Source organism: Lepeophtheirus salmonis, chromosome 5 (genome assembly GCF_016086655.4).
Source record: "Lepeophtheirus salmonis chromosome 5, UVic_Lsal_1.4, whole genome shotgun sequence".
Classification (NCBI taxonomy): Eukaryota; Metazoa; Arthropoda; class Copepoda; order Siphonostomatoida; family Caligidae; genus Lepeophtheirus; species Lepeophtheirus salmonis.
The window spans coordinates 51,033,602-51,061,062 of NC_052135.2; positions in this window are offsets into that span (position 1 = coordinate 51,033,602).

Consider the following 27,461-nt stretch of genomic DNA (forward strand, 5'->3'; position numbering starts at 1 on the left):
AATGTAATTATAAGTTACATATATTACAGGAAAGAGTTTGAATTGAGTTACACGGTAGTTCTATTTTACCCCAGATGTAGATGGATTTTTAAATTCGGTAAATTAGAATATAGGTATCTCCATCCACTCATTGTTCTAATGAATTCATTACTTTTCAATTGTATATTCTAGAGACACTCGCCTCCTACCTTAAATTTGATGTACAGAGTTTGGAGAAAGATATCGTGGATCAATCTTAGTCACTCCAGAGTTATTAGTATTTCCAATATAGGAACTATTTCCTACCTCTACTATTTTTAATAATAATAATTAAAGTTATTATATGTATGACAAATATATTTTAGTTTGGAAAAACTACCTCAACATTCTACTCCCAGGACATCCATCCTCTGCACTATTGACTCCTGAGACATTAATTCTCAAAGATCACCATAACAATTAATCCCTATTCATCCCTTTTGATTCGTTCTTTCTAATTAATTAATGTAGTTGTTTATAATAAAAGGATCTATAATTCTTAATCTTGAACTTTAAATAATTCACACAGGGCACTTATAATATTCATCATAGGCAAATCCTCTTGATTCTTTTATATTTTCTAACTCTTCTAGTCTAAACTGTAGATATACTTTTGAATATTTTTTAAAGTAATTTTAAATTTCTTTATTTTGTGTTTCAAATTTCTTTATTTTGTTTTTGAAATTTATTTATCATGTTTATATTTACAAAATATAATTATTTATATGTTAGATTGTTTAAATCAAATTAGCAAAATAATTAATTAAGTATACCTCTGAATTCTTTAAATCAATATATTAACGAATTTACTTTTCAATTTACCTTAGTATTTTAAACATTCCTACTTGATGACTTGTGGAAGTAAACCACAAGTTATAAAGGAATACTTTTATAACCTCATAATGAGGTTATAGATAAGGTATATTTACACAACTTTATAAAAAGTAGAGTAAGTTAGTCAAACAAACACTACCATTAATTTTGTTATGTAGTTTACTTTTGGAATGTTTTTTTATTCTTTGGCTAGTTCAGGTGAAAAATTTTGAAAGTCACGAGCTGATTTTATCGTAATTTATATTTTAGTCTCGAAAACAGTGATACATAGCCAGAAACAACGAATACAATGGAAATTTCAATAAAAGTAACTTCTTCCTGCTACTCTTCCTCATCGATGATATATATAATTTTATTAGCAGTGAAAATATCTTCTTGGTTAATTTCGGGGTTTTGTTTTCTGTTATTATGTCATGGATAAGCATTAGGCTCACTTTGTACTTCTATTGATACAAAGAAGAGATCCTTTTTAACATTGACAAAACAAAAGTTGAAAGGAATTCTAGAGATAATTCTAATAAGTAGTCAAATTAAAGTAAGTTTTCAGTTTTATTATTGAATGGATGTTACTTGGAAGCGTTTAATTGACAATTTGAGCAACAGTTATTGAAATCAATTACACAGTCCGCTATGACAAAAGCTTGCTCTGCATTTTCACTTAATATCCTAGCAGATGTAGTGGCTTTAGAAGCGTATCTTTGACGTTTCCGTGCCTGAATGGAGCTATATTCTGGAAAATTTGCTATGAACAGCAACAGGCACCAAATAACGTTATATAAGTTTTTTCTACAATCCCCTATGGCTGTTTCTTGCATTTTCGAAATCCCTTCATTTGTTAATACTCTCACAGACAAATCACCCTGCTGAAAAAAGAGTGAGCAAACCCTTGAATAGTCAGAAGGTACTTCGGCGTCTAAAGAATAACTCTTTGCCAGAATTTTTTGGAATATTCGTCCTGGAGGAAAGAATGAAGGGATCTGGAGACTTTCGTTGAATCCGTTTCAAGACCAAAATATAGCTATCACCCTCATTAAGGACTGTATTTTTTTCTTTTTTTCGGAAAAGAAGTCTTCCGCCTTCCCTTCACATAGAATTCCGTTGTATTTAGCCATATAATTTAAATATGTTAGCAATCTGTTTTTTTCGTCATCAATAACAAACACATTTATGCCGTAATGTATGGGTAAGGAAATGTAGATAATTTTAGTGGGAGCCCAGACATGAGCCGGTTTTTTTTCTATGATGATGAGACTTCGTAGATTACCATACTTAACCGGATTGATATAGTGTGATTAGTATATGTAGTACAAAATATTAATAATTTCCTGCTCTATGGTTATTATTATACAAAAGAATAGAATTAAAATTATTAGGATCTTTCCCTACAACAACGAAACATTCATATTATAATTATTAGTATAATTGAATAATTTGGAACAAGTCTAAAAGAACAAAGAAAAAAATACACACATATTAGACCCCACCTAAGGGTAATTTTTAACAAAACTGACTTAGACACATACGGTAAATAATCCAAAAATGCATTTCACATTCATTCATTAATATACACCATATATAATTAGATTGTAACTGAGATTTTGAAGCAATCTAGTATCCATAAATATATATTCGTGTGGATCTTACTTTGTAGCATAAAAATCAAATTGGAGATATCGATTTTTTAGTCAATGTTTCAATTTAGGGGAAAACATTAAATAAGAAGGGTCGCCATTAAATATTAAACAAAGTTTTAAATAAAAAGAAAGAAAATTAAAGTGGGGAAGACAAGTGTTTATAAAAAAATTGATTTTAAGGGCCACTCTAACACATAACCTTTCATTAATATAGATTCCTTCAAAATTAAAAAAAACAACAACGAATTTTTCTCCAGTTTCATCTTAAATGATTAACAATTTATTACGATGTTTTATTCAAAGGGTTCTATATGTGATGAAATAGAGAGTGTATACATATTTTTGTTTAAGGTTGTTCTGTATGATGGTTATTAGTTGGAAAAAAAAATATCCTGAATGTATTGTTACAAAACATGGCACATGTGCTGTCACAATGGAAATATTTTTGGTATCCCGTGAAATGACTGTGGTAAAAAGGTTGTTGATAAAATTATTATTGTAATACGTGGTGTACATTACCACTATCAAACATAATTGTTGTGGGTTAAATCATTTTGAAGCAACATCATTTAAAGAATATAAGGCAACGGGGTATGCAAGAGAACTACTGGGCCCAAGGCAGGTTAAGTTTGTTAACTGCCCTTTGCCTGAGCATTAAAGAACCCTTATAATATCCAAGAACTTTTCTCGGACCACGAGTACTTTAAGGAAACTGATGGGCCCAAGGCAGGTTAAATTTATCCGCCGCTCCTTCCCTGAGCATTAAGGAACCCTTATAATACCTCAGATTAACACTTTGCTTACCTACAGTGCAGGTTACCTCCTTAGACAAATGTTTGTTATATTCTTCCACTGCTGCTTCTCTAAGCATCAATGACCCCTTCTAATGTCATATTTTTAAACAGTTTTATAATTTCTTCCCAATCCTCAGCGTTAAGGAATCCTTGATGCTCTAAGGAGCGGCAATGGAGAAACTTAACCTACTTTGGTCCCTATCAATTCACCTTCTAAAACTGTGAGCTCGTGTCTACTATAGTATTTAAGAAATATCAGTGTAAACTACTTTAGGGTCTAGTATTAGGATTCGGACTGGATTTTTTGGATATTAGGATGTGTCTATGATGCACAGGAAACATCTGAAGTTGAATTTTTGTCATCATATAATTAATTTGATATAGGTTTTTTGCTGAAATATAATATAAAAATGTACAATACATTGCACAGTATAATATTGCCTTAAAATGAAATTACTATTTACTAATTGGCTATCTCCAAAATTTAAGGACGTATATAAACACCCACTCTCATTCTCGCTTTCCATTATTTTAATAATAAGAAAAAATTTGTCTGCCGATGCCTCATTTTTGATTCTGTGCTTAATTTTGGAACTGCAATAAAAAATCACAATGTAGCAACGATCGTGATGTTCTACAAGTCAAATTCAATAAAGAAAAGAAAGGGGGAGAACATATTTATATTATTATTACTAGCAATGTTTGTAGATCTGTTTGCCTATGTTTCGAAGGCTAATAACTCTGGGATTGCTGCATTCTCCCACTGGTGTTTTTTTTAATTAAAAATTTTTTGTCTAGAATTTTGAGGGGTCATGTCACAGGTGAGAAAAACTTTTATGACGTAATGGTGATACAAGAGACGATTCCAATTATAAATTTAGTATATCATTGTTTTAAATGCGTCAGTATCCGGGTACAAATTTATTACGAATATAACGAATAACAATACAAAAATGAACCACAAAAATAACAGGATAGTCCTGATAATTTAAATAATGTTTTGGAGAAGAGCTACCATGACGTTTCATTAAATTCGCTGAAAGCATACATGAGAGGGGGAAAACAAACTCAAATACCACTTTGTATTTAGCAAGGGCATAGGTGTAAACTATACGGATGTCGATCCTTAATTCTATTCTGAGACCATCAAGGTCTTACATTTATAATTCCCCAATAAAGTCCCATTGTTACTCTCTCTCTCTCTCATCCATGAATTACTTAAAATTAACAGACTCAATACAGAACTAATGAACTTTTAAAAAGCTCATAAAAAATAGTTCCCGTACTTCCAATATACCAATGTTTTCTCTATCTTTGAGATAATAGTATTTTCGATCTACTATAAAATGCTATTGCAGAAAACTATAAAATAATTTAAACTCATCACTCCAGAGAAATGCTGGGGTTTGGGTATTGTCTAACCGGAAGAAAAGTAGAAATTTATTAACATTGCTCGGTTGAAGAGGCTCTTGAATAGTAACGACACAAGAGCAATAAGAATAAAGTCTTCTTTTGAAAAATACTCTAAAAATGATTTAAATACGATTTTCAGGGTCCTGGAGAAATATTAAAGATCTTGAAGTGTGTGAACGAATACTGGCACCAAATGGGACCTTCATGGTCAGGTTTTATTTATGAAATATTTGTCAACGTAGGTATTCAAGTGAAATTAAAGCGAACATGGCGCTTACGAACTCAGTGTCAGTTTTACACTGTTGGAGAACATAACAACAGATACGGGAAAATCAACAGCTTGATCTTCCAAACCTCTATAATAGATAATATTATAGACATAATAGACGAAAATTGGGCCACATGTCTCATTTATTAGAGAAATATAAATTGTCAAATCTAAGAAAATATTAGATATCATTATTTAAAAAATACAAAGACGATGCCCTGTTTTTGTAATGAGCCGGCTCAACCAGTTCAGTGACATTTCACATGTAATATTTATCAAATAATCCATACCAACCCTTCTTAACGTCACAGTGTAAATGTTTTCGATATATACTTCCGATTTCCTCACTAAACAAATAAACAAAATTAAACAAAGAAAACATTTCTTCTGTAGGAATTAAATTGAAAGCTTTTTTGCTATCGTCAAAAAATGAATCCATTTTTTAAAAAAATTGTTAAATATAATCTCATCTCACAGTTAAATTGAAAGCTTTTTTACTATCGTCACAAAATGAATCCAAGTTTTAAAAAATGGTTAAATATAATCTCATCTCAGAGAGATATAGTAAGAAACTATTTTTCACCTATTTTTTATTGCTCTTAATGTTGGATAAAAAGTCGAACATAAAGTGGAGGCAACACTTGCTAAAACTATTTGGTTAATCTTCATCTCTATATAATAAAATACTTCTTCTGTTGGATTTTTATGCCATTTTACTAACGTTTATTAATAATAAAGGATAATCAAAATTTCTCTAATTTTATGCTCAATTGTAGCAAATGTATGCTTTATAAAATTGACATCCCCCCCCCCCTCCCAAATAGAAATAATCTGTTTCATATTCAAATAGTTTTATATACCAGAGATGGACAGTCACTCAATATGCCCACCTTCAACATCAATCACCGTATTTACCCGTCACCAGAAGTCCATACAGGAGTTGATCACAAACTCCTCAGACAAGTTGTCCATTATAGTAAACTTCAGTGAATCCACATTTGGGTGTGGAGTTTTATTTGTTTCCTTCTCTAAAGTGCCTACACAGAAAAATACAGTGGGTTCATATTTTGCAAAGGAAGGGCCACATCTCTCAGTTTCTTTACCTCTCGAGCCTCCTGGCCTTCATAAAATCTGTCAGAAGGCGGTGTGGGGTCCACGTGTAGGAAGATCATTCCAACTTGTCCAACACTGCCCTTCTTATGATCTTAAAAGCCATAGTGATGTCGTAAAATTGTACCCTCCACTTCCTGCTTTCCTGAAGAAGTCTTCTCCATCATTCTTCATCTTGGTCAGGTAAAAAAACAGCCACATTAAGCTATTTACAATGTCTTTAATCCTTGACAACTCAGCTACAGCATTTAAAAGATCTGAGATGAGCTAGCTTTTCGTTTTTTGCTCAATCATAATGACAAGCCGTTTATTTTAATTTGTTTATGCACAAACGATGGCTGAACCAGTATGTCAAAAAATAATTACCAAACCTTTCTATGTTAAAGAAAAGATTGACATTAATTAACAGTCCACGGTTTGCTTCCCAATCCTTTGCATTCGAACCTGATCTAACAGCCACATGATTTAAGCATGCAACCTTACTAAGCAGCTATATCAATTTCCAACCCAGGGATTTAATTACATAAGAAACTGTATTTAGCCTGCCCCTGCAATCACCAATCACGGTCAAACAAACTATTACATAGCTACTACATTGGTTCAGAGATGAACCTGTTTGTAACGGTCACTTTTTAGACTTATGACTGTTGATTACAAAGCAAAGGGTGAGTTACCGATAACAGACTTCTAAACTCACTTTTGACGAGTTTATAATTAAAATATGTAAGCATGTACATAAGGATAGTGCTTCTTTTTTAAATTTGAGAAATGTGGAGTTGCAAGGGTGGCAAATTTTTTCTTTTGGGCAAAAGACATCGTGCATAAGTTTTGAACAGTTTTGAAAAATATTTAGAGGTAGCACAACGGCTCCAAAATTTTACGATTTTTTTCCAAAATTACTATTTTGGCCTAAACATTATTAAAACACTTTGTGGAACAAGAAACCTTATAATAAAAGAAATTTAGCAAAATAAATTTGATATCAAAAATATTATTGTTTTTTCACTAACGTGTTAATTGGTCAAAAAGAGTTATGACTACCATAACTTGTAATTTTTTGCTGTATGTCTATCTAATGCACGTTAAAAGAAGTGATATACATTTTTACAATTTATGTTTACCAAATTATGAGCAATTGTTTATTTATAACCCGAAATAGAAAAATCAAATAGGTTAGGATAAATTTGACTCTTTTCCGACCTTTAATTTAACTATAAAAAGACTTTATCAACAAAATCAATTTAATAATTCGTAATTGAGTATTAATAAATTCTAATTGCAAATATGTGACCTTTTTATGACCTTTACGTGGTCCAAAATGGCATAGCAAACCAAATTTTAATCACTAAGTTTAGTAATTAAACCTTATTACCTTTTTTATTGAGATAAAATTTATGAGCATTGTTATTTAGTTCAAATTTTCCATGATGGAAAATACGTGATCAAATTCAAGGCATGTACTTAACAAATTCAAATACGGGTAGAACTCCTTGAGCATGTGTTCTTCTTTTTTTTTTTTTAAAGCTAAGAAATAATCTTTCACCTCTCGTATGTAGACACCATATTATGGAATTAATCTTTAGCACAGCATTCCAGTCTTGTTTTGGACCTAAATCTTCTCCTGATGTTCAAATGCTCAAAATATTTCAAGAAAAATGGTCATCAATTAATACAACTATGTATGATACTAGAATTCAAGATTGTGAAATAGCTAGTCTCGTAGACCCTTGATTATTCGAAGAAATGTATAGAAACAAATCTTCCTTGACACGACTATAAAGAATTCCTTAACTTGGTAATTATATTCCTTGGTGATGAACAGCCACAAGATGAAAATTTTTGTCACTTGGTTCTTATAAAGCAACCTCGATGGCTATCAAAAATTGTATACTGACTAAAAATTACAATTTTTGTATTGTTTGAAAAGTCCGTCCATAGTCCGAAAGATGAGACTACTGGCACGTATCAAGGTTATGGTTAGTTATTAGAATCTCTTGGAAGAACACACACCAACTTTCAGCTATATCGGTCTATTTCTTTCTGTTTTGCATTTGTTTGAATCAAGGAATCTGACGCAAATATTATGGCGACTGTTTTTTGGATTCCCAAAAAATAATCCTCATCGACTATCTGGAAAAGTATAAATTTATACAAGTGCATTTTATTCGTCGTTATTTGACTGTTTGAAAACTCAGCGGCAATAAATACGGCACAAAAAATAAAATAAAAAAAGTACATCACGACAATGCACCTGTTCACACCTCAGCAGTTGTGGTTAGAAAATTAATGGAAATAGGGTTCCAACTCGAAAGGGCCACAAAACTAGCAATCTCACACAAGTTCACTTTTCTGTCATTCATAGCCATATAATGGATTTCATCAATGATTTCTGGAGTAGTATCCTCAACAGGACGTCCAGAATGTTCAGCGTCACTTGCGCCATATGGCCACACCAAATTTTTTGAAAACACTTATAAACTGTTCTAATCGAAGATGCAGAAACCTATTAATGTTTATGAAACTTCCTGTTAAGTCTTTTGAGCGTTTTACCTTTCATAAAGTAATGTTTAATGAACGCGCAATTTTTTATTCGTCCATTTTTTTAAAATAAATCAACTTCCTTGATTCAAACAAATCCCTATCAGAAATAAGAAATTGATCTTGCTGAAAGTTAGGGTGTGTTAATTCAAAACATGCTACTAACTAAACAGAAACTGGGTACGTGCCATTAGTGCCATCTCTAGGACTTTGAACGGACTTTTCAAACGACCCTGGAAGTCCTTAATACGGGGCATAAAATCAATCCCATCCCACGACCGTTCTCTGTTATGAGTCCTTAAATAAGATTAATACTTTAAAAACTCTTTATATGCTCCATTATGACAAACATTAAATTAGAATGTGTAGAACTTTTGTTCACCAAGAAAGTTTTTCAGTAAAATGTGAAGTTTTCTTTCATTCACGTCAAGATTGTCACGATTCTAAATTAAAGCTTAATTAACACGTTCGCTATAGAATATTTGTATGTCATCTTTCTGGATATTGCCACCATAAACAGCATAAAATTTTCTTCATTTTCTGGGGTTGTAATATTTTTTTATTTCGCAATGAAATTTGTCTTTTTCAATACGGAAGACAAGTATATTTGTCATCAAATTATATTCATTAATTTCATATGGAAGAATATATTCGTAATTCGTTTTATTTTATTATAAGTTTGATGAATATAGTTATACGTCATTCCTAGTGAACGTGTAAAGAATTTATACGCTTATAAAAATTGTATGCAAATATCTAGAGTTGTATAATGTATCAACTATAACGTGTGAGTACAGTTTTGTAGTTGCACTCCAAAGAAGATATCTTTTCTTATTCATTGAAGAAAAAATATATAGATAGAAAGTAATCACTAATGCACGTGCTCATGAATGTCGGAGAATAAACAGGATCAGGTCTTGGGCAATGAATACCAATATCAAACCAACATCCGGTCCATCAAAGACATTTACTGTGTCTTTCCCAGCACTATCGTGGATGTTTATGTTCTCAAAATTGGCATTTCTGAATTTGTTCCAGGACACTGCTTCAATTAGCTGACAGTTATATGGATCAAAGTTAACTTTTCTTTTTTTTAAGCTTGCAAACAAAAAGAAGGAAATTATCTTGCTCATTGTAATCATACAGTAGTTGTATAACAGAGTCCCAGATACTATGGAACAAGGATATATGTTTATTTCTCAATATCTCTATCTTGTCACCATTATGGACGAAGCCATTTCATCTACTTTCATTACTGTTTATCTTTCAATTGTGGTTTTGTTGTCAAGTATGGCAGTCGAAAAGCAAGTCTGTTTCTCTCTCTCTCTTGGTATTTTTGTCTCTCTGTCGTTAGTTCTCTTCTCCTTCCTTTTTTCCTCTTTTTTCTTCTCCTTTTTATCTTTTCCTGTTCTTCCTTATTTGTATATTGTCGACCAGTTTGTTGGCCAAAAAAGCCAATGCCACCAAGGCAGCATAGAGTATTGTGCTGGTACCTCGCTATGGCACGGCACAGTCTTGGAAGGCCTTGGTCTTGGGATTCCTCAGGTGTGAGGAATAAAAGATTAGAATCCTCTCAGAAAATGTTTAGCCTCAGTTTTAAAACTTTGAAAATATTGTACATTGCACCATTCAAAAAAGCTGACAAAAAGCTACAATTTGATATTTGTTTTGTTTTTGTGCTATCAAAAATGTCAGAGTAACAAGCAAAACGGCAAGGAGGTGTTCTATCTTCTCTGCGCACAAGTCAATCACTGAAAAGAAGATCTTCACAAGGGAAGCTGTTCTGAACAGGAGAAAGGATCGCTTCTTGCCGGATTCAAGAGCTCAGGTTGAAGCAATCTTCAGGAACAAACATCCATCTCAGGTCATGGTCCTTGGCGTCGTTGTGTCCGACTTCAGCTCCGGTACTCACGTTCCAGAAGGGCTCACTTTCCTAGACGGAGAACATGGCTGCCTTCTGGACTTCGTCTTCATCCGACGTGAACCCCCTAGACTTCTCTGTTTTGTGTGTCTTGGAGAACGAGACGTACAAAACTTTTCACCCGAATATCGATGCCTTAAAGGCCGTGATTACGGAGGAGTGGAACAAATTCCCTCTGACTTCATCAAGACCAGCTGTGCTTCTGTTCGTTCCCGTATTTAGACCATCATTTAGAATGAAGGGGACATATTGAAAAGTTTGTGTTGAAAATTGTTGAACTATCAACTTTTAATTGAAAAGTTTCTCATAAAATGGAACAAAATAAAAGTATATAGAAGTGAAAACGGCTCTTAAAATTTCCTGTTTGTTGATTCCTCACCCTATGGAATCAGAATAGGAATTTAGGATCGACATCAGAGTCATTTCTGACAATGTCCTTGATAGGTACAAACTAGGATTTATATATTTTTCTGATCTGCTCATACGCCTCGAGAGCAAGCTGCTAACCTCCAAAATATTTTTCTAATGGTCAGACTTAGTACGTTAATTTACGTTTTCTTTTTTTAACATACGGGTAAGTCATACTTTATGTTGTATAAATTATGATCTTAGCCCGTGGAATATTTTTTTTCTAGTTTACACAATGAAGTGTTTTATAATTTTCAAAACTGCTTCCATTATTATTTAATTCTTGAAGAAGAACCTCCTAATATAAAGTAATAACTTTTGCTCATGAAAAAAGGAGAGTAACAATGAGAATTTGCTCAGGAGTTATAAGTGTAGGTCCTTGTCGGACTTAGATTAGAATTGAGCCTACTTCATTTCAAAATATGAAGTGGGATTTGGTTTTATTTATTTGGCCTCATACCTACTCGCAGCTAATTTTGATTAAACATCAACCCAGTGGCTTTTATTTCAACCATTAAGTAGAATAGTTGTTTCGTCCAGTGCAGTTCTAATTGTTCGTTCTAAAAGAAGATAAAAACTATTCCTTAGGATGTTTTTCTATTGTACAATTATATATTTAAGTAAAAATAATAAATACTCTTATTATATTTCAATATAATAAAACCAATATTATTTTTTGCAATATGTATACAAAACTCTATTCAACATCTGATAAATTTATTTTTTTCTTCATAAATCATAGACATAATTGGTTTCGCAAAAATGTATCATACAATAGATGGCTTCAGTAGTGTGTTTCTCGCGTTGTATAACTGTGATCCGTTTATGTTAGATGTTGTTAGAAAGATAAAAAAATATACTAAAAAAAATTTCTTAAACATTTTGTGTTTGTATAACTCAATATTTTTTGTGCACGCGTCAAAGTTGGATTGCAGCAAATATGCTATATTTTACAGCTTTTCTTTGATAAAGGTGAATAAGCAAGCCAGGTTACAAAAAATGTGAATGGGGTTTATGTCTCTGACGTATTTTGTTTTTGTCCATTATGCTCCAGTAATTTTGATGTCAAAGATGCGCAAAGCTCGGAAGTCCAATTATTGAAAATATGGATAAAATATTCGAAATCGTCGAGTCAGACCGTCATGTAATCACTATTTTGATTAACAAGGAGATAAAAATTAATTAAAAAAAAAAAAATTCAAAATAATTATTTATTTTTTACTAAATCTAATATTTAGGAATAATTCAAAAGACTGATATTCTGAAGGACTGATAGCACCTGTCCTAAGACTGGAGTGCAACGAATAAATTGCAACTGATACAAAACTAACCATTTCTTCTTTTTTTTTGGTTTATTTGGACATTGTAAATGTTTTGTAAAAAAACAACTTTTTTTAAATACAAGAAATTAGCCAGAGTATGGAGTCCAAATTAGGTAGAAAGCCATCTTTCCGCGAACTCTTGTATGGTTTTGGTGGAGCTAGCAATCTCGAGCGAATGACATCAAAGATAGTTATTAAATTGCCATGTGTATTATCTTCAACACAATTCCTTAATGCTTAGCCTACAGGGAGTTTGGCTTTAGCTGCTTCGAACAAGTTTTTGCATAAAAAGCTGGCTAAGACGAGAGAGGAAGATAATAATTAAAATACCTTGTGCTCTCTTATTTTTTTCGTATTTCCTTTTATGTATATATACTAGTGTGAGCCTGCCCGTTCCATGGCTCCATGGGCGGGTACGCATTTTGACACAAAATGATTGTGGTCAAATAATTTAAAAATTCAAATTGAAAAGATACCAAATAATCAGAGCTACGTAACAATCCTCTCAGTATGTAGCTAAACCATATTTATGAATAATAATTTTTTTATTTTTTTGTTGATGTTTTTTTTATCACATATAATTTTTTTATTATAATACCTTTATAAATTAAACCCTGTTCAACCCCATGTCAATAGACTAACTTACTCCTAACTTTCCCAAATTAAAGATCGCTTAATGCATGCACCAACTACATAACTACTTTAAAATTACTTTACCTCCTAATAAATTAAAACGAATTAGCTGGCCGATACAATCTTCCCTTCCCTTCTTATTTGTAATAGTAGATAGAGCTAGAAGAAAAAAACAACTGTTGCTAGATGATGACATATCTTTTATAGGAATTATATTAAAGATAACTTAATGAGCAATGTGTTTTTCAAATGTTGGAAAGATTTTGTATAAATTGTGATTTCCTTTCATGTTCATTTAAATAGTTATTATCCTGGAAAATATAAGTTTGAATCAGAACTTTACTCTTAAAATGTGACCTTTTTAAAAGGCTATAAAGACCAACCCTATTACAATTGAACTTCAATTTGAAATGTTTAAAGGTAATGTTTGTATTCTACGGCTTAAATAAAAATAATAAATATGGTTTTGGTGACCGAGGGAAAATGTTGTTTCATAGTGTAGTTGATGGATGTTGCATAGTTTGTTATGGGGTCAAAAAGATACTATCGTAGCCAATGAGATGTTGGTTTAAATCGTTTCTAGGATGTTACACTCTAGGCAGTTTAGTCCTGGAAAGTTTCTCAGTGAGAAGTTTCGTCCTGTGGAAGATTAATTTTTCTATTAATTATTCTAAATATTTTTTAGAATACCAATATTGACATTTATAAGTATATTGTTTATTCTATTATATGTGTTCAAGGCTTCAATAATATGTAAATAGTAATGCATACTCATAGTAGGAGGTGCTTCCACAATTGTAAAAGAGATGGTGTGCACAATATATGTAGGTAATAACAATAACCATCCTAGGGAAGATTGTTATCCTGAAAGATGGCTTCCATGATCCCCTCTCTTTCGATTCAGCACTGATAATTCATTTCAAAGGTTATGCAAGAAAAAATTATAGCAATATGCGATTTATATTGAATATTTATATTTTATACTAACAATGCATTATTCTTCCCAGTACATAATCTTTGTCTTAGTTGTGAAAGAATGAATAAGTCTGGTTAATATTGTAAAACCCCATCCTTTCTTCTCTTTGACAGGTTTATGGAGTGTTTTCGAAGCACGAACATATATTTATATTTAAAATCCCTTGCGGCAAACTCAAAAACGTCTCGGTTACGGTATCTAATGGCCACTGGAGGCTTAGTGATAAAGTTGACACTAATCTTAATCTGTCTTGAGATATTATGACTAAAAAAGCTAAAAAAGGTACCATGATTTAGCTACAAATGGTTAGAAATTTAATATTTTATATTTCCAACCAGGGATAAGTAAAATGGATTCTGATGGTGAGCATAATAAGTATCATTTTATTTTATTTAAACATTTCAAGCCAAAAAGTAATTAACAAGTAATAAATTATTACAAATACTCACAGACTTCAAGTAAAGGAAGATCTTAAATTAAATGTGGAAGATACATTTTTGCTATAATATATGTATTAGAGCGAAACTTTCCAGAGCTAAACTGCATAGGGAATAGCTTCCAGTCACCATTAAAATCAATAACATTAGGAATGAAACTGCAGTATTGTCTAGTTCACTCTCGGTCCAGTCCAGTTCAGTCCTACATATAAGTCCTAACACATATATAGTTCGGTCCTTGATGACGTCACTCAATGTTTTTTTAAAAATCAGTTTGTTGAATATTGACTTATGCCATACGTATAAATAAACATGTTGAATGTACATACATCTAAAAGCCTATTCTATTTTATTCATGTATGTTATATCGAATGTACATTTTAATATAGACTGTGATAAGAGCATGTCAATGCTTATTTATTTGTAATATTATTTAATATCATTATACAGTTCTAGTACTGACAGTCTGAAAGTACTGTATTAGCCTGAATAAATAAGGACTGACACAATACTATTTTTTAGAATTTTTTTTTTTAATAGGAGTGAATAAATGACTAGAAAGCATGAATGGTGGCCATTTTTCACTCAAAATCTAAGCCTTGTTTTATCAAGTATTGAAGCTTCAAAGATGTCCGTCAGTTTCTAGCTATGCGTATATATATTTTTCTTTTTTCGCTTGCCTATAGCTATTACGTTATTTTTTATTCATATTAATGTGCAAATGTATCTTAAAACTAAATGAAACATTTTTATAAAAAAAATCGATGTAAGCCTTCTTAATATATTAATTTTACATATAAAGACATGCAAAATAAAGAATGGTTAAACCCGGGTTGAAAATATACCTAATCATCGCAATTATTTATTTCAAAAAGATGGATATTGATTAAATTAATCAATCATTGCAAAAGTACATTCTTGATAAGAGGATTTAATAGTTTAGTGATGTGTTTTTTATATTGATTTTTGATTTTTCCCCATCTTATCTAAATACAAACAAAATATTTATTAAATACTTTAAATCATTTTAAATTGTATCTTTCTTTTTTAACTTAAATTTGTTCTCAAATTCTATTTCTACCAATGAAATGAAGCCTAAATTAACTTAAATTGTTTTATCGAAATAGAAAACATTTGTATATTATTGATCTCCAAGAGATTGGCCAAGGGCAGACATATTGATTCGAAGGAATATACTTCTTATTTGATAACCAATCTCAAAAGATGCTCTTATTCGGAACTCCGTATTCCAGGAGGGACGAAGGGATGAATATTCATCTGAGGAAAACTACCAGGCTTCATAACACATTAGAGACGACTCCCTCCTTGGTAAGAAGATTACAGGATTACAACAATTAAGAGATCAATTTACGATGAATATGGAATTTCAATATTTAAAATATGATTTGTTCTTACTTTATTTGAATCTGTACAAAGTGCTGTATTTTTTTTTTGGATGGGTCCTAGTACTGATTTTCTAATCATGCTTCCCCACTCTCTTTCAGTCTTTTTTACTATAGGTTCCTTGAATTTTATAATTCAACGGTCCTAAGGACCAATACATCGCTCATTCAGTCCTAATTTTCTATTTATTTTCTCCACTCTAGGCTAGGATTGAAGAATATACGAACTCAAAAAATCATGAATAATAGATAGAACCTATAATAATAAGTTCTAGAGATAAATTTCCCATTTTTAACGTCAAGTAACATGTCTTTTTCAAAGATGTTATGGATAATAATGAAACTTTGGTGACTCAAATGACGTAGTTAGTAGTAACTGCGTAATTTCAGATGTTGTAGTTCATATAAAAGACCGATAAGCACTGTTTCTAGGACTGCCAAATTTTATTAGGACCGGAATGATAAGACTGCAGTCTTTTAAGTTTTTTTAAAGGGGGTATTATATTATTTATCATGGGATATGACATCATTATCGTTACATGAAAATAGTAAACATTATTAAGGTAACGTGGTATATTTGTTGGTACACCCCATAAAAAAAGGGTCACTCAAAAATACAAAATCGAACTAAAATCCTAGAATATTCATATTTTTTAAATAAAACATGGAACATTTCTCTATAGTTAAGCTATGATATTCTTATCATTATGAATGATTAATAAGTTATAAGGGTCTACAGATGAGTATCGGTTTTCATCAATTTTGAGCCTAAAAATGAAAATATGCCCAGTTCAGAACAAGATATGGAGTAAATAAATACACTATATAATCATAAAAACCCTTTTGCATCAGTTTTATTCATTGTACATCAATTTACAGTTTGTCTTAGTGATGAAAAATGACTCTGAACGACAAAAGTCCCAAATCTCAGATATTTATTAAACCTGACAAGAAGGATAAAAACTGAGATCAGTTTTAGATTTTGTACTAAATGATAAATTATATTGTTGGCTTCATTTCATTTGTCAAAATTTGACCCTTTAATTGTTGGCTTATGTCATCAATCGTCATTTTTTTATTAATTTTATTAGATGATAATTTATTGTTACGAAGAGCATTTTTATTTATTCTCGACCTCAAATGGCAAAAAGAAATCAAAAATTTGGAATTAAACATATGTTACCTGGCCTTCTGAATTTTTCTCAATACCAACTGAGTAATCATTACACACATTGAATTGATTATCTTATCAATGATTTGAGTATAAAATGACACAAATTCCAGACAAAGGTACTTGATTTATATAAATTGATATTAAAATCTGAATTTTACTTTGAGTTCATAGTACGTAGAGTAATCGTCTTTAAGTCATACAAGAGTCAACTAATGAAAATAACTGAAAAGTGGATGTTGTATCTTGATCATGTCTAGTTCCAAGCATACATAGAAAGAACATAGAGTAATGATGTAACGAAGAAGTTGACGCAGAATTAGTTGACCAAAACATTCAAATTGTACACGCCATTAATTCGCTAATACTAAAATACCCTATTGGTTTAGCTGTCAGCTCTTGATTCTCTCTTCTCACTAGATACATCAACGCTATTTTATAATGTATGCTTTATTATAAATAAACGAAGTAATAACTTATTATGTATTAATGCTCCGTTTCAAAAATGACATGACTACGATTTTTTGTTTATCTCGCTTATTAAGCTAACTACCAGATGATTTTAGGTTTTTTTTCCGTACCTATAGAGAAAAAAGGTTGCGTTATAAATAAAGGTAAGGATATAAGAAAGGAAAAATATTTTAGCTAGCCTCCTGTATTTTTTTTTATTACCATGTTTTTATTATTTCGATAATAGTTATTCATTATTATACACATTGAATTTATTATCTTATCAATAATTGGAGTATGAAAAGACACAAAGTCTAAACGAACCTTCTTGATTTTTATAAATCAATATAAAAATCCTAATTTCATATAATACCCATTTTGACCCATTCATAATACGTAGATTCAGCTACTTTAAATCATACTAGAGTGAACTCATTAAAACTGATGAAAACAGCTTATAGGAGCTAGTTATTTATAATCTTGATTACGATCTAGTTGCAAGAATAGATATAAAAATCATAAAGTGATGATGTAAAGAAGAAGTTGACCACGTCGCAGTTGACTAAAACATTGAAATTGAAGTAATAGTAAATAAGTAAATTAACAACAAAATGGGTGGTATAAATATTTTGAGTTGGATCCTAACTGCATTCTACATTTAATATTTTTTTCGTTATGGAATTGTTTGACTTTTATAGAAGTATGAGATGATTCCCTACAAGATTTGAAGTAATTGATTTATGACTAACTATATTTCCCATTGTTTTGGTGAATTGAGTAACAGCTTCAAAAATTTCACTTGCTCGTGCTCAGAATGAGGACTCTAAGTATCTTCCATCTATATAGCTATTCAAAAATCTAAAAGTGGAGGCCAATTACTATATCTGGAGCCGTCCACTTTTGTTAAAAATGGAGAGATTAATTTAATTGGAACATGATCGAAGTCAGTGTGGAGATAAAAGTAACATATTTATCAATGTATTGTGCTTATATAATAAAAATATATTAATAAAAAATATTATTCTGCTAAAGAATGTTCATTAATTAAACTATATGACATGAAACATATTAATAGGAATGAGCGTCGTTTACTTAAATATGTTTGTAAACAAAACGACAGAATGTTGCACTGTCTTGTAATTATACAACTCCCTGAATCGTAATATTATTAAATAAACTAGTTTTAACAAAAAAAGTTACAGGCTGTCACTCACGTTGCGGGTAATATATATTTTAAAGTTTGCTCAGGCTTTATTCTTTTATAGTGAATTAGTAAAGCTAAGAAGGGAAGAACCATTTAGATTTTTTTAAATATCATTTTAAATTGAATTAATGTTTGTCATCGTAGATATCAAATATTTAATTCAATTTTTTAATCAAAAAGTCCAAAATTGTTCTTCAGCAAAATATCCTAGTAGTGAAAAGTACTACAAAATAATTAGAATTTTCTTTGAGGCCGTCTAGCCTCAATTGTAAAAGCTTGACAATTTTGTATTTGACGCCATTTTAAAGAACTGACAAAAAGCTAAAATTTGATGTTTCTTTTGTTTTGTTTATGTGCGATCACAAATGTCAGAGTAACAAGGAAAACGGCAGAGGGTGTGCCATCTCCTCCACACAAAAGTAGATCTCTGACAAGAAGATCTTCACAGGAATATGAAAAAATGAATTCTTCTTGACTGAATCAAGAGCTCATGGTGAGTGAACCTTCAGGACCAAACAGAAGTATCTGACCCAACAAAGAGAAAACAAAAATTTAAGAAAAAAATGATTTATTTTAAACATAATCTCATTTCAGCTTAAGACACTTGGAGAAAAATGGAATTTTTGATTTTTTTCTTTGTGTTTCAGTATATCTAATTTAGAAGTGTTACAAAATAGAAAACCTGGCGTAAGAAGTCACCTGCACTAAACTCTCGTTTTCTCATACTTGATCACTTACTACAAGGGTCTGTTGGTATCTAGTTAAATGATAGTTGGAAATTATAACAAATTATGTACCTTTTTTTCCTTCAATTATATGACGAAAAATTGAAAGATTCAAAGGAAATTTTAAAAATAATAATTTGATTTTCATTAGAGAATCGACTTTCTTTTTTCATGAAAATAATTATATAAGATCCATCGAAGCACTTGTATTTACAAAAGCAATTTAGATTCAATACAATTCTTTGTTATATGATTTGAAGGTGAAAAAATGTAATTGAATTGTCTTAATGAAAAGAACTCTATATTGAAACACAAAGGAAACAAACATAAAAACACAAAATATATAAAATGTAAAAGCTCATTAAGGTGTGAGAATTGTTTTGCTATTTTATAGCACTAATAAATTGCTGTAAGAACATTTATGTAGTAGTTATGTTGAATTACATATCTTGACATACCGAGTGGTACATTCAAATCTGAACACTTTGCATTTTAAACTTCAACAAGATATAATTTATTAATTAGCTGTAGAATTTCAACAAAATTAATAAGTCAAGTATATGTTTGTATGGCACCCATTTCAGAAGTAGTCATGGCGTCCCACTGCAGACTAATAGTTATTTTAAAGGCATTGGTGTTTGCATAACATACACTGCAGGCCTTCCCCTTGGATGTGTACCCAAAATTTGTAGTCGAAGGGTTGGCATTAGGAATGAAAGGGGCAAACCGTCTCAAAAAAAAGTTCAAAAGAGTCTTGCAAAGCAGAAGATGGATTTCTTTCATTGCTGATGTCAAAAGTGGCATCTCAACCATTACAAGGCTCTTTTCACCCATTTTTTGTATCATTCTCTAGCCAGTCTGGTGTGTGAACCCCATAATCTCTTGCATGGGACCTCATGGACTTGACAGGATTGGTCTGGGCTATTTTCTTTAACTCCTTCGGGTCTAGTTTGGTCTTTTTGACAGAGCCCTTCGTTCTCCCCGACGTTTCGGTCTTGCTGACAGCGTAGACGGTGCTCCTGGATACGCCCAAATTTTTGGAGTGCACGAATGGTCATTTGTCGTCATATCGATTTGAACGTAAGCTAGAGAGCACATGTTTGTTTTCTTTCGTAATTAACTATTTATGGTTTAAAATAGCGGAATATGAATTAATTCCAATCACTCAAACATAATTAATTATTTAATTAGTAAGTGTTCAGATTTCAAAGGACTACCTGGTATTTTATAAGTGTAACGAAATAACTAGATCTTTGCAGAGAGGTATCCACTAATAGAAACTTCTAATATTTATATTCTTTTTGTTAACCTAGTTATTTTAACTAACTAATTTATAAAACAAATAACATACCTATTTTGACAGTTTTAAATAATAAATCAATTAACAATTATTACATAGCTACTAAAAATGGAAGGATTAGGAGCTTTAACCCCTCCGTTAGTAGCTTTTTTTTTATTACGCAATAGGGGAACTGGGTGAAAAATACACTCCATAAATATATACAGTTCAACGATTATAATCATAAAGTCATTTATTTTTTTGATTTTCCGAATGATTCCATCCGTTTTGCATAGAGGTAGATTGGGCTAGAAAATATAGAACTTTGGGCTACAAGGTGTCTGGTTTCATGCCAACCCCCTGGCTTTCGGGCCAAAATATGGAAATATATACAATAAAGATAATCTTTTACTATTTAAAAGGTTTTTTTGAGTAAGTTGACCGGATTTTTCATTAGATCTCTTCAGTTCTTTCATAACATGCTTCCATAATGGCGACTCATTTCCCTTTTTGATGTGATATTCATTGGAACATATTTATATTTATCTGTTTCAGGCATCCCGGCAGTTCCAAATGTCCCAAAAAAATTATATAAAGAGGAAAATTGACATTTTGATGATGATGAGAGTTTGTTCATATATTGATCTCCCGCTAATTTTATAGAATTCTCAAAATTCTAACGATTAGATAAACTTCTCGATAGTTTTGACATCCAGGAGAGAATAATAATGCTTGAAATCCATTGTACTATAATTTACAATTGTATAATTTTTCGTCATTTGTGTAAGACAGTCATGAATGTTTTCAATTATATTTGTAATTAGTGTAGCACTTACTGATAATCAATAACGTCATTGTCAGTTTATTTTGTATAATATATCAAATCAATGATGACTTCATCGATTAGTTGTAAAGGATTTTTTTCATTACATATAAATTTCGAACTGGAAAGTTGGGCTTACAGGCTTTTCAGGCTTGGGGAAATTAGGTTCGGATGGCTGGTTTTTGGGCTCGGGCCTAGACGAATCAACCTCTTATTTTGCAATTGTAAATATCAATTAAAATACTTGGATGAATATAAGACATGGAAAAACCAGAAGTCCTTATTTTAAAATTATCTTAAAAACATGAATTTGGTGTTTCAACAGGATATAATATATTATTCCTATATTAAAAAAATTATTTTTATATTATTATTGATAAAAAGTCTATGAAATTTGCATTACTTTATGCAAATTCTGGGAATCAAATTACTATATATGAGTATTTGATGAGGTTGTGTTTTTTACAAAACATAATAGCTACAATATTTTAATTATGTAGCCACTGTTGTACGCCTCACTCCTGTAGAGTTAAAAATATGGAAGGTTGACGTGAAGAAGAAGTTAACGCCACCTTAGTTTACCAAAACATTCAAATTGTAGTAGGAATAAATAAGCAACATATATAAGGTGCATCAAATATTTGATCTTCATTGTATTCTACATTTGATTATACATATATGTATGTAGATCTAAAGTATAGGATGATACAAGATCTAGAGGGACTGATGTATATATATTATATAACTATACTTTTTATTGTTTTGGATAACTAAATTTTGGCTTCATAAATTTCCTTTACTTTTTCTGGGCGTAAGCCCTATATGTATCATGTGGTCCATTTAATTATTAATTCTCCCTAATTCAATAACTAATTAAAGTTGAACAATTGAAATTAATTCATATTTTGATAAACTAAAGGATAAACAATAAAATTACAAAATAAAATAAACCCAAGTTTTCTTGTTTATGTACAAGTCGTGAGAATTACACTTTAACGTGATCGAATAATTTCTCAGCAAGTCCGAAACATTAGACGGGAAGAAAGTCTCCGTTAAAAAGCCTAAACGGGACCTGGATAATATAAAGAAAACAGCCCAGGCCAAAACCCCAAAGAGAAATTTCGGAGTTTCATACGTAACTGTCCAGAGAACTATCAAAAAAGATGAAAGAAAGAACCTTGTGAGGGTGGAGATACCGTTTTTGACACCAGTAATGAAAGAAACCCATCTTCTCCATTGCAAAACTCTTTTGAGTACTTTTTAACTCTTTTTTGTCAATTTTGAACCCGCTATAGCACTGATATCAACCCCCATGATAACACCTTTTGGTTACATGTTGAGGGGAAGGCCTCGCAGTGTCTGTTATGCAAAAACCGGGACCCTCAAAAACACAGTCAGACAGTATTTGGATGCTATGACAGAGGACTTCCCCTGCTGCCCAGAAGCTATCATAAGAGCTCCTACGTTATTATAATAAAAGAGTGCAGAAATACATCTATTTATAGAATTAATTTTGTTGAAATTTTATTGTTAATAAATTATGAGGTATTGAAGTAGTAATTGAAGGAGTATAGAGTTTAATGGACCACTCGGTATTCTATCTCTATGCTCCGTCCTCACATTAAAAAAAAAGAATCCAAGCAATTAAAAGGAAAAACAAACAAAGGACTTTTAAGCAAAACAATTAATAAAATTCACTAAAGCTCGATTAAAAAATTGTTGAATATACGAATTATTCATAAACAAGGCACTATCAGCATAAATAAAAAAACTCTAAATGATTAAATTTAATGTTTCATGTACATAAAGAAAAGTATTGGTGATAAAATGTTGAAAGAAAAGGAATAAGAAGCAGTTTTATTAATCTTCGGGTGTATAATATCCCAGTTCACTGACGGAGTCTCAAAAATCACGGTTGGAAATTCTGACGCAATCATAGTGGAAGTAGTAACATAATTCTAAAATAATTTGAGCACATTCAAAAAGGAGGCATAGACAAACATAGAAACTATACTAATATTAAAATAAAATAAATGGTTTTTTCTAACCTTAACAATTTAACGATATGCAAGCGTACTAAGACGGGCAGCTTTCATATAATTTCTATTATTACTGGTCTAAACTCACTTGAAAGCCAGATGGGGAGACCAACCATGAGCTTTTGGTAGTTTGTATGAAAACAGAGGAGTGAATGAAGATTAATATCAAAAATTCTTTTGAATAACTTGGACGAATATTAATTTAAAAAGAGAGACTTTACAGAGTCAATACCGAAAACTTGCAGTAAAATTTGATTCCTATTTGATTCCCTATTATGGGTGTAAGTGCGAAGAAGGCTTCAGAGAACGTTGGAATCTCCATCTGGACTGCCTACAGCATCAATAACTCCATTAAAGAGTTCTATATCCCATACGGCCAAGAATAACCAAAACTTCTTTTTTTATCATCAGATTTATATTTGGAACTAAAGACGGAGTAACACGGTATTTCAATGTTTTGGATGAAGATATATTAATAAAGTAATAGGCACTTAAAACAAGAGGCTTCGCTAGAAAATTGATATTATATATAAACAGGACCGCAGATACCTTATACGCAGAGTTCGTTTTGACACAAGCTCCAGCAGGGGATATCTTATTGAATACATGGTTTCTATTCGCAACCAAATGAAAGTTTAATACAAAAATATACAAGTTTTTGTAACTATATCTAATGTCTCTCAGTGTAAAAATCTCGGAGTAACAAGAAAAAAATGCAATACAGTTGCGATACCCTACGTGCCAGTGTGAGTGAAGATAAAGCTGTTGAGACTTTTGAATCTCCAACCGGACTACTTACAAAATCAAAAAGCTCATTACTTTCCCAGTCAGCCAAGAAGAACCAAAACTTCTTCAGAAGCAATATGGTTTACTTCCAGCCTGCTGTTATGCGGCCCTCCTCCAGTGAAGTGTTTTTTAATCTCTTTTACACCACCCCCGACATAGTGGGCTAATGTCATGATGCATAAGGTGATAGTGTCGTTGTAGGGGACAATGCCTATTGGTAAACTGAAACAAGGAGTTCAGTTTTCTTTAAAAAAATCCAAGAAATACTTCCAACTCCTATGTCTAACTCATGGGAGCATTGCACGGCTTTGCCTGCAATAGTCAGGGTTCAACCAAAGTGTCTACAATTTATCTATGTAATAGGCATAGACCTTCTACTTTAAAGATTACCGAAGGATACGAACCATTCTGTTTGGAGGTCAATCAGGAGCTTTAGCTCTGTCTAGCATATCCGCCACCTCATTTGCAGTGAAAAATGTAATCCTAAAATTCAATTCCTTTTTTTATAATTAAATAGTCTATTAAAACAAACTTACTAATTATCTTGTATTTTAAATAAAATAATAAAAAAATATATGTCAATGAATTACAGTTAATCTATCTAAAAAAATAAACATTTTCTTCTTGTTTATTCTCTTCACGGTAAAGTGAGTAGTGAGTATACTAAACTTTCTAGCATTGAAAGCTTAGGAAAGAGAAGTTTATTCTAATCAAAAACATAAACAATGTTGTTTCTACTTTATATGTGTATGTAATAATAAAAAATATGAATAAAAAGAAAGTTCTGAAAAGTTATAAATGGATCAGTAAAAAGTTGTGTAGTCAAGATACCAATATACAGTGTGGGGACCCAAATTGTAAAGAATTATCCCCTTTAACACGCTGATTAACCGTAGATATAAAATTTATTTATTACAATGCCTCTGCAGTCAACATTCTCTCTACACAGTCTTTGAACGACTTGCACTACAAAATAACAAAATCTTCGTACTGATTGTTCCATTCCCTCTCAATTATATAGGATGAGGACTCGAAAATTAAAATCATTTTCGAGCCCGTTTAGCCTCAGTTTCAAAAATCTGACAATCTTGTACTTGATGTCATTCAAAAGAATTGACAAAAAGCTACAATTTGATTGTTGTTTTGGTTTTGTGCGATCATAAATGTCCTAGCAACAAGCAAAACGGCAGAGGGTCTGCGATCATCTGCACAATGGACGCTGTTCAGAATAGGAGAAATGAGCGTATTTTTACTGAATCAAGAGCTTAGTGGAAGGGAACCTTCATGAACAAACATCCAGCTCAGGTTAGGGTTCTCGGCGTAGTGGTATCAAACGGCTGCAAGATGCCTCCCCACTTCTTCAAGGCCCACGAGAAAGTCAGCACGGACATCTACTACAAAGTCCTCTGGTATCATGTCTTGCCATGGTTGAAGAGTGCGTTCCCCAGGGACAATTATGTGTTTACCCCACAAGTTGCCCTGGTACACACGTCCAAAAAGGTGCAAGATTTCTTCAGGGAGAACATGGCTATCTTCTGGCTGGCAGAATTCTTGCCTTCGATTTGACCCTCTGGTCTTCGCTGTTTTGTGGGTCTTGGAGAGAAAGACAAATAATACTTCTCCCCAAATGTCGATGCCCTGAAGCCCGTGATCACGGAGGAGTGGACAAAATTGTCCTTGTACTTCATTATGGGCAGTTGTGCTTCAATTTGTCCCTATATTGAAGCCATTCTTCGGAATGGATGGGGAAATATTACATAAAATGAGTAGAAAATTGACAAGTTTTCAACTTTTGTTTTAAGAATTTGCCATAAAAATGGCACAAACCAAATATAAAAAGAAGTGAAAATTATTTTCTAAATTTACTAATTTTTGAGTCCTCACCATGTAGCTTTGAGATATGCCACATTTTTGGTAGGAATCGAACAAACCTTCCTATCAATTTTGTATCATTTTATGATGGAGCCCTCATTTTCATCTTACATAATTCTAACAAGTTTTTCTTGCACCAATTCTTGATTCTGATAATTTGATGTATATCCTCAAGTTTTTTGGCCTCTTAAATCGTCAGAATGGAACTCTTTAGTTATCTTGTCTGTGGCAACCACAAGATCACAGAGAGCTGGAATAAGGAAGGCATTACCTACTTTGCCTTGTACGAAGGTATCCATGGAGGCTGTGAACATGTAGTCTGAGATAATGGCGATGTTATTGATTATATGTAAAATAAGTGTTGTAATGTTGATTTGTGTTAAAATTTTAATAAAATCGGCTAAGAAATAAAGGCAGAGCAGTGTTTGATTTTTTTTTCATTTTGCAAACGTTTAGATGAACCACACTTTATGTATACTAGAGTAGGTTTCCCAACGTTGCCCGGACATTAAGAAATTAAGATTAATTTTTAAGTCCTCTGTTTCATTTGAAACAAAAAATTAATATTGTACGATCTAAAGAATTATTCTTGTTTCAAGTTGTATCGCATTTATGTATAATTTTTTTAATGGAGGTAATAAGGCTTAGAAAAGAAAAAAATATTAAATTTCAACTGTCATTTTGTTCAATTTTCGTATTATTGTCCAAAATTCTTTGGGTTATATTTTCTTCTTTTTGTTCAGTTAGAAGTAAAATCAGAGAACTAATTTACTTTGTTTTTATGTAGTTGTGCTTATATGAAATTGAAATACATTTTAAAACACTATATATAATATATCGCTGTATTATTACATTAATTTGCATGAAAAATGTGGAATTTTAGCGCACCCTAGGCAGATTTTAAATTTGGGAATTCTCACTTAAAGTAATATTTTTGTCATAATATCATCAAATTAAGTTGAACGCAATTTTTTTAAAGTATCAGTTACGAGGGAGGGGGGAGGGGGCTGTAAGTTAATGAGAAAACTAAGAGAAAGGGTATTTTTTCTAAAAAAAAAAGTAATTTGAACAGATTTAGTAGCAGACCAAAAATTTTAATTAAAAAAAAAAAAATGATAAATAGACATGCCCTAAATTTGAAATATATATGCATTCAATATGTTTATAATAAAGCCATAGGTTCTGTGGATTATTAAAATATTTCAAATGCCAATATGGGCCGATATTTTAAAATATTGGACATTCTTGGCCTACATATATACTTCATTTAAGTTTTAATGAATTTGTGAAAAAAAATGACAAAAAAAAACACACCCACAAAAAAATTATGAGTACTGTAAACGTGCTTATAAAAACCTGTTCATATTACCCCAGTACCTTTCGCTTTATTTGCTTTCGAAGTA